The 14,862-nt window shown below is 39.7% G+C and overlaps 1 protein-coding gene across 1 annotated transcript in view; it reads right to left on the bottom strand.

Moving 5' to 3' along the window:
• Positions 1-14,862, bottom strand: part of LOC109627982 (leucine-rich repeat and fibronectin type-III domain-containing protein 2) — a 137,769-nt gene that overhangs the window by 85,004 nt on the left and 37,903 nt on the right. The window contains exon 2 of the mRNA XM_020084823.2: positions 6,655-6,789. The gene's annotated coding sequence lies outside the window, so the exon portion shown is untranslated. The remainder of the gene's footprint in view (positions 1-6,654; positions 6,790-14,862) is intronic.

Here is a 14,862-nt window from a genome sequence, read left to right as displayed (position 1 = left end):
AATCACAGGCTGCAGTAACACATTACCCTGGGTACTGTCTAACCTGTAATGATGCAACATGCCTCATTACATGGCTGGGTTACAGTTTTATGTGAGGCACGTGAGGCTGGCTAACCGGACGTACAAATCAGGCAGCTCCAGGGGGCAGGCCGATAATACAGAGGAGCACCTGGGCCGTTGAAAGATGATGGAGGAAGGGGCTGATGTGTTGCTGGGGGGTGTGCTACTGTTCATCAACCAGGGTGACAGTTTTGGGACAAGTTCATAAACGGCCGCTGTAGGGGGCTGAGCTATTCAGGGATCTCGCCATCCAAACATTTTCTGATCAAAGCTCAGTCAGAGAAGGAGGAAACCTATTTTGTTGCACAGTAGATTCTCTCCTACAGTTTCATCAGCAGGTTTTAATATAATCTACACGACAGTAGGATGTAGCAGACTTTGTTTGACTGTCAAGTTCAGTTTAGCTCTTTGAACTCAATTTGTCTGGATAATGTGTTTAAAGTGCATCATATATTTCCACATATATCCTCGCAAATTTCTTGAGGAAGGCTTCAGTGTACACCCACTCTCAAAAGATATCTGCAGACGAAACAATACATCTCAGCGATATTTGAAAAAAACTGATGGCACATCACTTTCATTGCAGTAGTTCATGTGTCCCAGAAACCAGGCCTTTTGCCTCTTGATAATACACTTCTATTCTATGTTCAGCAGTGCATGCAAGCAGCATTCCACACAATACACGGCCAGCAGCTGATTTATGCTCAAGGCAGTTGATGCAGAAACAGAAATGATATTAACCAATACCATATGCAGGATTCTGACATGTGTGCCATTTCCATCCCATGATGGAATCTGCTCTTAACATTGAAAATCCTTCGCTGTATGAGTTGGGTGGAAGATGGGAGCCTGTGTAAATCCTGCTTCAGACGGGTAAACTGTTGTTTTTGATTGTAAACACAATCTTTCCCTTACCTTAACAGTTGTAGGCTAATAAACCCATATTGCAACCACACCTGACTCACATGGAGTGAATAATTGTGTAAAGTATGCACAAGGGTGATATTTAGCATCTGGACTTTGACCTCATCAGTCTTCACAGGGAAACACCAAGATGAGCAGAGCAGGAAGTGGAGAGTGATATCACCATCACCCCGCCCCTCTTCCCATAGGACACTACCACCAACATTCAATGCCCATGTAGAAATTCTATCTGCCAAATTCATAGTCAAAGTCCATATTTCATAGTCAGCTAACTCATATGCATATGCACTATAGGTGAATGTACTTGTGTAATTGTGTGATAAAGAAAGTACCTGGTGAAAATCCACTGTCTACACCAGAAACCCCAAAATATTGGCTGCTGTCCCCAGAGGCTTATTTATCATTAGATGATAGCTGATGGGCTCCGAGGTTGATCCTCCCTTTCCCGAAACTAAATGTACCTTAGTTGCCATTAACGGGTATTGTATATGGAAGTTAAATGGAAATATGTTGATTCTGTACTTGTAAAATATAATCGTAAATGTAACCCTTGGTATTTGAATGCCAAACCAAATGAGAGGCTGTGCCCTTACGCAGCAACTAACCACATTTCATTCTAAAACCCACCATTGTGGCTGTAACACATTAATGCCATATTCAACCGAAAACACTATTTCATTCAACTGGAAATTAACTCACTCACTTTGTGATAGCACAGTGATACAATCAGATTTCAAGCATCTTTCTTTTATTTTGAACTGTGCATCATTCAAAGATAACAAAAGTCAAAATACATACTTTGACAAGTTGTGTTGAACTAAGAAAAATGTGGGAGTAGAATTGAGTTAAAAAGTCAAACAACCCCCAAATCAAATAGCCCCAGCTCATCACAGTGTAATACAATCACTATCACTGGTCCACTGAGAGCCACATTTCACTTTCTCAATATGTTGAGGAGTGACATATTGAGATCACATCAATATTCCATTGGCTATTATTAAAATTCATATTATGGAGGGTGGAGTGTGTGTAAGGGAGGGAGGTGCAGCAGAGGGAGAGCTTTATTTGGCATATCAATTAGTCTGCGTTTGATGTGATAGACTGAATGTTGTCCTCCTTCAGACAGGGAGCCTGTTTTTGCACAGACCGAAAACCACAGGAGAATCTGACTTCAAACACTTAATTCCCTCAAGGACCAAATTATAAATTTAGTGATATTACTGACATTCACAAATGATTCAGTGTTTTGGCTTCTTGTCTTTTACATGGGTTTTAGTTAAAGTATTTATTAAGGATAATCACCTGGGTTCACATGAAATGGCTCTTGTGTTAATATCCCACACAAATGACAGAGCTGTTTTTACAGTAACAAAAAATACAAATCCATTACAAAATACTTTAACAGTAGCTCTGGGAGTATCAGGGACATTCATCCAAAAGTGATATAGGAGGGGACATACAGAGAGGAAGCACACTCAATATGTGGATATGCTATATTCCAAAATGCATCCAACATATGATCCTGCCGAGATATGAGTGAAACCTCATAAACTAACCACTGAATAGCTGCAGCACAAAGTAGGCTCCTGTATGATGGCTGAAACTCATTAAATACGCTTTTTTTGGAACAACATGCTAATGTTGCTCTCTGTTGTGAGAGCAAAGGGACGCCTTGTCCCTCTGCTCTCACAACAGCCTTATTTGTTAGCGGCACAGATTCCAATAGATGTTTTTCTGCTCCATGTTGACATGACTACATCACATCATTTTTTTCAGATTTGTCAGTTTCACATATGGGGGTTCTCTTGGATTCAGATCTGGTGACTGCGAGACCATGGAAGTTAACTAAACTCTTTATCACACTCATGTAAACAATTTGACACAACATATGCTGTTATGCATTATCTTGCTGTTGTAACCCACCTGCCCAAGGTCCAATGTTCCGGAGATGTTTTCTTCTCTGCTAACCACAGTTGTAGTGAAATTGGTTATCTGGGTGACCATAGCCTTCCTATGACCTCCAACCAATCTGGCTGTTCTCCTCAACAAGATGCATCCATCCATAAAACTGCTGCTTGCTGGATGTTTTTCATGCCGTTCTGAGTAAAGACTCTAGAGACTACTGTGCATGAAACCCCAGGCGAGGAGTTTCAGAATTACTCACACCAGCATCTGGCACCAACAATCACGTCACAGTGGAAGTTACTACGATCAGATTTTACCCACTTCTGACGTGTGAATTATTTATTTATTTATTATTTATTTGCCACACGATTGGCTGATGGAAATATTGCATGAATAAGCAGGTAAAAAGATGTTTCTAATGACACCGGTGTGGGTGGGTGTGTGTGGAAAAGCAATCTGTAAAGAGTCTGCAGCCATGATAGCATCTCGGTTTGTTGGCTTGGGGATGATAACATTAAGCTCATACTCACAGTAAGATGTCAACACTTTTTGCAATAGGATTTTCACTGTGTTCACCATCTTCATTTTTTCATGCTAACATTTGCTAATTAGCACAAACCACAAATTATAGCTAAAGCTGGGTTATTATTTTTAATTAGCCCTTCCATATTTTGAGCATCAGTGCAGGGTTTATCATTACTGCTCCTCTGTGTGAACAACTGAGCAGCCAATAACAGCTAACACTACTGTTCTATTATACAGCACACTAGTAATTAAATTTATTTATTTATTTTCAGTATAGATGGCCCCAAAGGTCAGTGGATATCAAGGTAACAGGGTTTGTATTTAATATGCATTGTGGCATTTCGACTGTATGGTCATGTGAAACAAACTTCCCATGGAAATGGTTGACTTCTTAACATTTTTCAGACAGTGCCTACAGATAAAGGTGATATACTTGACCAAACCACAAGTAAAGGCACATTTCAACCACTTTTACAACAATAAATACCAAAAGATGTCATATTCTTTGGCATCAGAAGCTGCCTCCCTAAAGCAGAAATAACTTCCTTTATGTGTTTGCATAGTTTTCAAATGGTCTCCAACATTGGCTTTCTCAAAATTGTAACATTGGCCTTCATTTTAAAGATGTTTATTTCTTGAATGCACTGCCCATTTCAAAATCCTCCTTCCACACTTCAACATGGGCTTTGACTTCTCCACTCTATAACCCTCCGTGTCTTCTTTTTGAACAATTCCTTGGTGGATTTGCAACAGGCTAATTTCATGATTATCCACTTTAATGGTACACCACGGGTTCGACTTCAACATTCCAAAATATGACCTCACGTTATCTTCAAGCACTGTTTGATTTGATGCAGAATTCAATGATTGAGTTGAATCGATACATTTTCAACCAGTGTACTTCAGTTGCTACTTGTAAGTGATTTTCTGAAAACCTTAGAGAGCTCTTTAGACCTTTGCATTATGACACCGGCAGACTTAATCAATAGCAAAGAGAGAACCAGACAGTAGATGTCATGTCTACATCAGAGATGTGCCGCTGGCTCTCTTCATGGACCACAAAATGTCATACTTGTTATTAAGAGGTTGGGTTGTTTAAATGTTGAAGAAGTCAACTATTTCCATGCTGTATTACATTTTTCACATGACTGTTTTTTTTCTTCCATCCTATATTCTGAGGGTCATGGTCAAGTATGATGAAATCAAATTATTTCCTCTGAGTCCCACATCAACTTCTTTCATGTAGAATAGCTATATAAAGGAAAACCACAACTGCAATGAAACAGCTGACCCGTATTGTCCCCTTGCAGTGTCCTGGGATTCTCTGCCTATATAACAGGTGATATTATTCTTAGCTATTTGACCATGAACCATGTGCCAGGCTTAGGTCCAGGGGGAATGTCACAGCCCCAACCGAATCTCCAGCTATGATTGTTTCCATGTGAGCTGTTCATATTCACCAGGAAGCAGAGTAGAAATGAAGAAATCCGAACAGTGCCAAAAAGACAGAAGGATGGGATGAAGAAACAAAAAACAGATAGGAAGGATGGAAGAAAAGACATTGCATACTGAAGGAAGTAATAAAGGAAGGAAGGATAGTAGACACAATAAAAGTATGGGAAGTCGCAAAGAAGGAGCATTGGGAGGAAGGATGGAAGGGAGGAAGAAAAGATAATAGGAAGGAAGGGGGGAATAGTAGGAATAAATGATAAGTAGGAAGGATGGACTGAAGGAAGGGTGATAAGGAAGGAAGGAAGGATAACAAGGAGGGATAAAGGAATAATAAATAAGAAGAAGGTGTGAAAGGAAAGGACATAAGAAGGAACAAAGAAAAAGTTGGGGGGGTGAAAGAAAAGACAACACAGAAGGAAGAAAGGAAGGATTGATAACAGGGACATAGGAAATAAAAAAATATGCTTGAAGTAAGGACCATAAGGACCATAGAGAGGAACAAAAAGAAAGAAGGAAGGGAGAAAGGATAAGGGAATGGGATAAAAACAGTCAGTAAAAAGAAGGGGGGTACAACTGATAGCAGGGGGGAAAAAAAAGAATATGGGAAATAGTAGGGAAGGAAGGAAGCATATGATGAACAAAGAACAGAAAGATGGGAGTAAGGAAGAATGGATTAAAGAGTGATGGGAGGATGGCAGAAAAATCATTACAATTAAGTGAGAGAGGAAGGAAGGGGTAAAAGAAAGGGAAGTAGGAGGGAAGGTAGGTTCGAAGGAAGGATTGACACGCTTGTAATCCCAGACATTTAAAATATCCTTAATGCTATTTACTACTTTCCTGAGAGTAGCTTCAATAAGTCTCATCAACCTGCAGAGCAGTGTCTACAGTGACAGGCTCCATATTCCTCAAGCTGCTGACGCTGACACACGTAGGATGTGGAATTACACAGCAGCCATGATCCTGTCAGGACGACTTCTCAGGACTGACACTTTAAAAGCTTTTTGAAACTAACGTCAACACTCATATAAAAACAGGTAGACACGCAGGCTATCACCTCTTTTTATAGCTGTGGCTAAATTAACCTGCAACATGATGCACAAGGCACTAACAGTAGTTGGCAGCCTTCGGTGAAGGTCACAAGTGGCTCCCTTTTCTTATGCAATTAACCCAGTTTCTCTGCGAGGCAGCAATCTGTGGGGAAGCAATTAAAATCCAAAATCTTCCCAGTGTGTGGACTTCACAGGGAAAAAAAACCTTGGACAGCCCAACGTTTGCTTGGAAGTGTTGATTAGTGATTTTCTCTGGGTATATGCTTTTTTTAAAAATGGGATAGAGAACAGAAGGACGGACAAAGCAAAAAGAAGGTAACAGGAAAGGGAGGTAAAGTGGATTCAGCTAGAAGGACAGAAGGAAGCAAAGGAGACATGTGGGAACTGTCAATTTGTTAGTTCAATATCTCGTACAAAATATATATATTTCAATTATTTTTCTTTTATCCCCCTGTTATTTATGCACAAAGTTGTGACAGAAGTTCCTATAAAACATTTTTTTCCAGTTATAACAACATAAAAAATGACATTTTCATGCTTTATGCTTTTTCTTTCTTAAAACAAAAGATGCTGGTCACATCTAAAATCCCATCCATTCACTTGACCCCACAGCCAACACAAAAGCAGATGCTCCCTCTCTCCATTTGCTGTGTTTGTTCTCAGGCAAAGTGTGTGTGTGTGTGTGTGTGTGTGTGTGTGTGTGTGTGCGTACGTGTGTGTACATGCACTGTGTACTGACCTTGAATTCCTCCTGCGGGCAACAAACAATCCCAAGTCTTTCTCTTCCTCCCACTGATGAGAGTTGCAAGGTGATATGTGTATGTGTGTGTGTGCTGAGGAAGGGGTTCTCCACCTCATCCGTTCACTCTTTCACCTGCAGGAAAACAGAGAGGGAGAGGTTGAGGGAGGGCACTGATCTGAGACGTTTGTGTGGCTTTTAATCCTTTCAGTTTTAGAAAGAGAGAACAAACTGGGCCTGCATGCCCAAAAGATTGATTCTTTCAGGGCAGTATTATTTTGAAGGATGCATTTCAAAGAAAATAAAGAGAACAACATGCTTGAATAATATTATCAGGTCAAATATTTTGCATTAGTTTTTTTCTTTTGTTTGTGATTATTTTGGCTAAAAAAGAATGGTTTCGCTGCAGTTTTTTCTGGAAAAGAAAACCCCCACCCCAACATGAGATGTTACAGTAACATGTACGATAGATTTCAACATGTATTTACTACATATAAATTAATTAATGGCATTTTTGAGAGCAAAAAAACAGCAACAGAATATGACCCAGTTATTCTCAATTTATCCAATCTAAGCTGGAGAGACGAATTCTGACAATAGTGGGTGCGTGAAAATCTTCACCAGTGAATAAATGGGGCATAAAAACATATCCTTGATAAATGTATCAGACGTAAGACGCAATGTGTTAAGTAGTAAGATTAAGGTGTTGAGTACTGTTGAGCTGATATAGAGATGTTTAACTCAGCTAAATACCTCCCTCTGAATATAACGTGCAGACATGGGAATGCTAATTGATTTTCATAGCTAATCCTCAAGAAGGGAAATAAATGCAATTCTAAGAATGTTACACTGTTAAGCCAGTGAAGTTGTTAGGTTTCTTTAAGGACTTCTGAATGACTCTGTAGACATCTAGTTTAGTCTGTAAAGACTTTAAACTTGTGTTACTTTAGTTTGGGCATTGTATTAATTCCTGCTCTACTTTGTAATTTCTTACTTAACTATAAAAAATGTACAGATATAAAACATAGGAACAATTAAGTGTACCAAGTAAACTGAGACTTGCTTCTGGACAGAAAAAGAACAGGTTCTCTTCACATATAACAAAGTGCATTATCAGACACCACTGGGTAACACTGTTCCATTTTTTTGTTTGTCAGAATTTTAAGTTCACATTTTTTGTTATTTTGTTTTTATTTTTTTCAACAGAGAAACTCTTGTCAACTCAAAAGTGGGTAAAATGCACTGTGCATCGTATTTGAACTTTCTCTCACTGACTGACAGTAAGATTCAATTTCTCTTATCTGCCAAAATCTGAAATGGATAACATCTGTGATGAGGAGCCCATTTTTCTTTGCTGCACCATCAGTCTGTAGCTTAGGTTGGTAAAACAGGTGTATTTTTACATTTGGGCGTTTTAATCAAAGCATATTCTAACCTTGAACCCACTGTCGCTGCCCACCATGCAGCCTGATAGGTCATGAAATGAGGTCGCCCCATCCTAGAGCCTTCGGGTCGACATGATAATTGGGGGCGCCTCTTTGTGTCGCACTGACTTTGCAAACCACTTCAGCGTGTCTGCCGGGCAGGTGCCTGCAGCGTACATCACTCCGCCACCAGCCAGCTTCACTTGGAGCTAAGTGCTGTGCCAATTATTGCATGACACCATCATCCGTATCTGTTCTCATAGATATTCATAATTTATGGCACATCCTTGTTTCCGCCTCTGGGGACCTGAATGCTATTATCCTGCTAAAGTGAGATCTGATTGGGCAGCTGCTATCTCAGTTGCTTCTTTGAAGTCTCATTTTCTTCAAGTGCCCTTCCATAGCGTCTATCATGTATCATCGTCCAGCAGAGGAGACATCCTGTGAGCCACAGCAACACCGGCTATTCTTCTCTCAAAATGGCAACTGTAAAGCTGCGGCTGAGAGTAACGGCTCTCGGCTGTGAGATTTTGTGCTGAGATATTTGAAACCATATTTGTGGAGTGACAGTCCCTCTATCATCCTCTCCACTCTGGTGTCCATGTTGTACAGTATATCCCCACAAATACTGTAGAAATAGGACATCTTTCGTTCACCAGCTGCTACCATACTTTTCACTAAGACCAAATAAACACATTCTATGTGCTGAGAGTGAGGACAGTATAACATGTTAAAAACTAATATGGATCACTAATCTCAAACCTTTTTACACAAAACTGATGCTAAATTTAAAAAATATATAATGTATCGAAGGTGTTGTTAAGCCTCCTGGTTTCCAACAGCTTTGTCAGTTCATACAGGATGAAAAGATTTCAAGGTTTCAATGCGTCAGTTATTAACATATCAATTAATATATATATAAATAATGAATCATCTTGTAGCTTTTTATAAACAGATGTACTTAGTTGTAGTTCTTACATTGCCCACAGCATCTAAATGTTGTAAACAGACTGCAGTTCTATAGCATTGATCTTATTCATACAGGAAATCAGGGGAAATGTAGTGTTCAGTTTCTTGGCAAAGGACACTAATATTGTGTATTAGCTGGGGGTTGAACCACTGACCTTCAGGTTAGTGGATGACTCACTCTTCCTCCTGAGAATTTCATGAAGAGTCCTTTAATTCTGCCAGTAAAAATTTTGAATCAGTGTTTATCAGTGAAATTATCACACAGGACAGCACGCCAAGCTGTTGTGAACGGGAATATAAGTCAGTTTTTGTGGTTCAGTTAAGCTTTGGTTGGAGTTTGGGAGGAGTTGGCAGCGACTCTGTTTTTAGTAAAGAAAGAAATCAAACTGACAATCTTAAGCTTGTGTCCTGACACCTGAAAAAGGACTTATCTTTGTGCTTTTTCTTTCCTGCCTTTAGTTATTGCCTTCATCAACTTTCACAATCTGTCAAACTGAGTCTGTTTACTTCACAATAAGACGGTAAATGAAAGTTGACTGTCTGTTGCGATGACTTATTTCAAAAACTCTTATCTGAAGCACCGACAGATGACTCGCGTACAGGTCTTGCATCCTGCATTTATTTTTATAGATTATATTAAAGTAGAAGTAACAGTTAACTGCATTGTGTTTGAAGGTCGGTAAGCGAAACAATACAAAAAGACAAAACGTCTGAGGGTGTGTTTGATCCATAAAGATTTTTATGCGACAAGACGGGCTGTGTCTACGTTTTTTGTGAATTGTGGACTTAGAATGCATTCGCCCACTAAGATTTATGCTGGGCACCCGCAGAGCCAAATAAACACACCAGCTAGACTTCACTACCTCCCCTCTCTCTCGTATTTTCCAGTCTATTGCCTGTCATCCCACTGCCTCATTTGAGCCTCTCTATCCTCTCCTGGTGGAGTTCTGCAACTCTATTAGCAAACAGGTTCAATGAGAAATCTGCAGGACTGCACCCACTCTCACAGACGTGCTACTTATTAGTTACTCCCAAAGGTGAATCCACTATTCATTTTTTTTTTCTTCTCCCCAGTCGGATAAAGTACTGATGAATGCTTAGTGAGAGTTTTGAATTGTAAATTGAGGGAGTCTGTTTGGATGATTTCAGAGACCAGTCAACAAATTGCCTGCAAATACTTTGAATACCCATTCTATAGATTTTTATAGTCTGCAAGGTCTTGTTTTATCACATCGGAAATAAAGCTGGTACTAGGAGTCTGAGTGGTAACAAGCCTGTCAACACAGCCAACACCTGACTGCATTACACCAACTCCCTGACCTCGCTTTCCAACAAGCACTCAGGCTACATCTACACTAGCACACTACATCAGGCCCTCAAAATGGAACACTTTTGGTCCTGTTTCAGTGTGGGTCTGCACATATAAACACTTATGGTCCAAAAAGGAATCCCTGCTCTTACTTTTCACCTTCGTTGTTACTAACTTGCATTATTTTCTGTAAATAAGCAACCAGCTGTAGACCATCTGCTTCCTGGTCAATACTAGATGCTAATTGTTAGCTTGATGCACTGAATCATGTTGTTTTGGGGACAAATGGACAAATGAGCAGAATCCTTATTTTAGGCAGAGCACTGAGGCCATGCTTGTATCAGCTAACTGGCATCAGCTGTTTCCACTGTGCAACACAATTACTGGCTCGTTCATAGCTGTATGACCAGTTTATCCAATCATATTAATGCAAATACAAACCACTGACATTACTAAATCACACTTATCACAGTTATTATACTAATTGCATTCATGCCAATGCTGTTTGCTGTTGCAGCCTCCTCCACAGATCCAACCTCCACTTGTGCTATTTTTCTTTTAGTATTTAAAAAAAAAAACTTATATCTCTGGTGTGGAGGCTGATCTCTCCAGCAGAACTCTTGTTACTGCTTGGATTCATTGATAATTTCTCCTGACTGTCTCTGAGTAAATTCAAGCTTTTCTTTTTCAACCTACACTCACTTGTCAGTTTATATACACCTGAACTCAGCTATTCAAGTAGTGTGGACTGAGATGCATGTCGTTTGATTATACATGGCTGGATGATCATTTTAAAGGCTGCAGTTGTGCTGCTTTTGAACTGAGGAGCTGTATATGCTGTTAAAGGTACAGTGTGAAGACTTTTGTGATATCCAGTGTGGAAATTGCATGTTGCGGCTGAACACCCCTCACCTCACCCTCTCCTTCCAAACATGAAAAAGAAACTGTGGTAGCCTTTAATTGTCATAAAATCTCAAAAGGTGTTTCGTTTGTTCAGTCTGGACTAATGTAAAAAACATGGCGGCATAGAGAGGACCCCCTCCATGTAAATATAAATTGTTTGAATATAAAGGGCCTTAAAGAAAACTACAATTCATACAATTTAGATAAACTAGTGAAAACATCATGAGGACTATTCTACATTAAATTTCTGCCAATAGTTCCCTTTCACCTAAATCTTACACACTGAACCTTTAAGCCTCTGATTTGAATTTAGTGGGCAAAAAACAGGAACACAGCATGCCAACATATCGCAATGCAGTTCTACAGCACCACAGACTATATCCTCCAAATCATTGATACAGTTGGAATCTACACCTCATTCAAAAGTTTCAACAAGAACGGAACATTATGACCTTCCTGAAGGGATATTTTATTACAGGGCTGTTGTATTAAGTGCTATTTCTTTTAGCTAGGTGTTCCTAAGCTGCTTGCTGAGTATATTTTCTCCCCTGTAGAGGCTAATTTATGCTCAATGTTAGTTATGTGTATAGAAAGGGACAGAGCCTTCTGTCCGTACTCTGCATTCATTTCATCTGTAACTGCTCACGACTTCTGAAAGATTATGGATATGAAATAAATGGAGCAGCACCACCACAATATGTGAGGGAAGTGTAGCGAATAGTTCAAGCAACATGATGGGATGGTAGAAATATCAACAATGGTAGAACTTTATGAGGAGAGACTTTATGAGTTGGCAAGTTGGCACTTTAGGCATCTATATGTTACCAGTACATTATCACAACTTGACTCTTGACTCAGTGCTGCCCTCTAATGGATGGATTGCCTAACAATCATGGCAATGTAAAGGACACATGGAAGTATGTGGCCACTGTTGTCCTGCGTAAAGGCAGCATAAATGAGCCTTGAGTCTGACTAGTCGACTTCAATGGTTTGAATATTGGCAGAAGATTTGGCAGTCTGCTGAAAGTGGCTGTCCACCAGTGCCTACACCAGTGTGAACTGTGCACAAAGTTCTTAGCACAAATCCTCAGACCAGCAGGATGGTCAGTGAGCATGTTAACCCGACTGTTAAGCTCCTTATCACACCTGTCTTCACTGGGAAGTATTTCTATATTGGCTGAGGGGCCATTGCATCTATCCATAATTAGCAATCATTCCACCAAATGATTTTTTATTACACTTCTGCTTATACAGATACAAGTAAATAGGTGAGGAACACTTGCTCCCTGTTGCATCAGGTTTGTTTGTATGATTCTCCCCACAATGGTGTTAGCAACAGAATACAGAGTCCAGGGTTCATACCTGGAAGAAATGCATTTTGGGTGCCTTAAATACAACTGCAACTCCCCATGTGGTCACTTGTGATCAGATCTCGGCTTCTCGCTTTACATGCAAATTAATGTACATAATTTATGTTTGCAAAGACCAAACACAACGTTGCTTTTAACTGGCAGCAGGCACTTCCCTGCAAGTCCGCTGGAAATTAAAAGAAGCAGAAGAATCTGTACAGACTGGATCCAATACTTGCTGCCTGTTCTGAAAAGCACTCAAGATGTATGATGCACTTGTAATATGTCTTTGTGGGCTTTGTTCAGTCCTTTTTTCTTCAATCTCCAGGGCCAAATGCATTCAAAGTCCAAGTCATCATTGCTTAAGTGCAAGGCAAAACAAGGTTTGGACTCAAGTTGGTCTCGAGTACTACAACAAAGGAATGAGCTACAGAACCATTGGTGAATGAGAAAACATTTAACATTTTTTTAATTAAAAATGATTTTTTTAAGCATGAAAGAGAGACACTGAAGTAGCTTGACTTGCCCTTCAGATTACTCAACATGAATAATACATGCATGTCTGTCCAAACTTAGTCCTTCAATCTCCTTGGGTTTTGGCTAAAAGAAATACACCTGCTCTTGGATTTACTCTGCTACCGGACGTGTCTTGATCAAAGCTATGTTTTACAAACGGCTGCCACAGAGAGGTTTTAATACTTGTCTACACAGCCAGGCATACACATTTATGATGACGCATGCAGGGTTTAATGTGATTTCCATGTTCTGCTTGTCAGCATTACCTGAGGATATGCCTGTGGACTCATTTAGATCACGCATACTAGAGATCTATGAAAAAGACTTGAGAGTGTTTATACACATTAAAGGGCTGAAAGCATTTACTAATGGGTTAATAGAGATTTATTTCGAGGTTTCGGCAGATCAAATTGCCAATTCCTTGCTTGCAGAGCTACAGTCAAGCAAGCTGTGTATTAAGGTGATGTTAAGAGCTACTACAGCCACATATGCCCTTGAGTCATGGCTTAAAATTCTTATCACAATGACCTTGCCTCTGCTCATCTATCTGTCACTCTTTTAACTCAATCTAAAGCGTGAACGTCTTGTAATGGTTGAACAAAATCCAGCCGGCTTGTTTTTCTCCTCATGTGATGACTGGAAAGCCACTCAGCTCATGTCATGAAATGACATTTCTGTCAGCAGGATGAAAAACGTGGGGTGACAAAAAATATACTGTCTACTCCTCTGGCAGTTGCTCACAACCTGCAGTGAACTGTCAAACCACAGGGAACTCTAACCTCTGTGCTGTGCCGGTGTCCCATCACACTCCCAGACAATGCAAGGAGGAAACAGCAGGAGAATAATGAGGAGGGAAATAGAGGAAATAGATTTTTTTTTTCCAGTTTGATCAAGAGCTGAGGTCAAAGAATTAATTCAAATGGCTTCGCTGCACAGCCCATACTCGAACACTCACTCCTGCAGAGATACATGCACACAAAGATACACAAATGCATAACTTGTTGCTTTTGCTGGCGATCAACAGCAGTCTTTGTCTGACAGATGATGGAGATCACTCCATCCCACCAGTAGTTTGACATTCTAGTAATGATTACATGACAATAAGTCCCATCTCTTCTACTTTCGGTCAGGTAGCATTTAGGAAACCACACAAAGACGAGTGAAAAATCGAAACAAGACTGATTTACATGATATACTTACACAGTGACGGGTCAAGAAACACAAGGTAAGACAGCATGCTGTTTATTAATAGGCTAACAGAACTTCCAGATTAGTTATAGCTTTATTCAAAACTAAAATGAAAAGAGGTACACACCAGTATTGCTATAAATATTGAATCCTGACCAATGTATTGGTTGCTGGATTAAATAATGGGCATGATCTTTTCACAAAATATCTGTACCTGTGATTATTTTTTGCTTATATAAGCCAAAATGAGAACTATTAGAGAAAGGAATGTATTATGTACTTTGTTCATAGGAAGACTTGACAAATGAACATTACAATGTTTACAAAGACAATACAGAACAGTTATACGTTCACATTTTGTATTAGTCAGGCTCTTCTCATCATGCTCACATTAATTCTGCTCAATAAATTTGATTTTCTTAAGGTTAGTCTGATCTGTTTTCACAAATGTTGCTGCAGATGTTTTGCTGCTTATAAAATGGTGTGGTTGAATAGTTCAGTATGTTTATATCAGAGCTGAAGGAACAGAATAGCTGTGAAAATGGGAGCA

Source organism: Paralichthys olivaceus, chromosome 12 (genome assembly GCF_024713975.1).
Source record: "Paralichthys olivaceus isolate ysfri-2021 chromosome 12, ASM2471397v2, whole genome shotgun sequence".
Taxonomy (NCBI): domain Eukaryota; kingdom Metazoa; phylum Chordata; class Actinopteri; order Pleuronectiformes; family Paralichthyidae; genus Paralichthys; species Paralichthys olivaceus.
This window is presented reverse-complemented; position numbering and strand designations above follow the sequence as displayed.